Here is a 716-nt window from a genome sequence, read left to right as displayed (position 1 = left end):
AATGCAGTACTCCATCACCAGGTACTGTGGGGACACGTGGGGACATGGGGACAGCACGGTGACGTGGGGACAGCTTGGGGACATGGGGACAGCACGGCGACATGGGGGCAATCAGTACTCCATCACCAGGTACTGCAGGGACACGTGGGGACAGCTTGGGGACAGCACGGTGACATGGGGACAGCTTGGGGACAGCTTGGGGACATGGAGGTGACATATTGGATGTTGAGGTGACACGGGGGACATGGAGGTCACACAGAGGTGGCCTGGCTGGCACAGGTGATACAGAGGTGACACAGGTGACACACAGGTGATATGGAGGTGACACACAGGTGACCCGGGTGACACACAGGTGGCCCGGGTGACACACGGGTGACACACGGGTGACACGGTGACAGCGCTGTCCCCTCACCAGGCAGTGCGGGTCCTGGAAGGCGAAGTGCAGCCGCGTGATCCAGCGCCGGTCCCCGCGCGCCAGCACGTCCCGCTCCTCGCGGAAACAGGACACCTGGGACAGGGACAGGGACATGGGGGACAGGGACAGGGGACAGGGACAGGGACAGGGACAGGGACAGGGACAGGGACAGGGACAGGGACAGGGACAGGGACAGGGACAGGGACAGGGACAGGGACAGGGACAGGGACAGGGACAGGGACAGGGACAGGGACAGGGACAGGGACAGGGACAGGGACAGGGACAGGGACAGGGACAGGGA

General features: G+C 64.0%; 1 long non-coding RNA gene across 1 annotated transcript in view; it reads right to left on the bottom strand.

Moving 5' to 3' along the window:
- Positions 1 to 113: 113 nt before the first annotated feature.
- Positions 114 to 716, bottom strand: part of LOC121348673 — a 3,276-nt gene continuing 2,673 nt past the window's right edge. The window contains exons 3-4 of the long non-coding RNA XR_005954391.1: positions 413 to 508; positions 114 to 132 (exon numbers count right to left, since the gene is read on the bottom strand). This is a non-coding gene — a long non-coding RNA (uncharacterized LOC121348673). The remainder of the gene's footprint in view (positions 133 to 412; positions 509 to 716) is intronic.

This window comes from Pyrgilauda ruficollis, unplaced genomic scaffold (genome assembly GCF_017590135.1).
Source record: "Pyrgilauda ruficollis isolate IOZ18807 unplaced genomic scaffold, ASM1759013v1 scaffold1287, whole genome shotgun sequence".
Lineage (NCBI taxonomy): Eukaryota > Metazoa > Chordata > Aves > Passeriformes > Passeridae > Pyrgilauda > Pyrgilauda ruficollis.
Note: the sequence above shows the minus strand (reverse complement) of the source record. Positions and strands in the feature narration are given on the sequence as shown.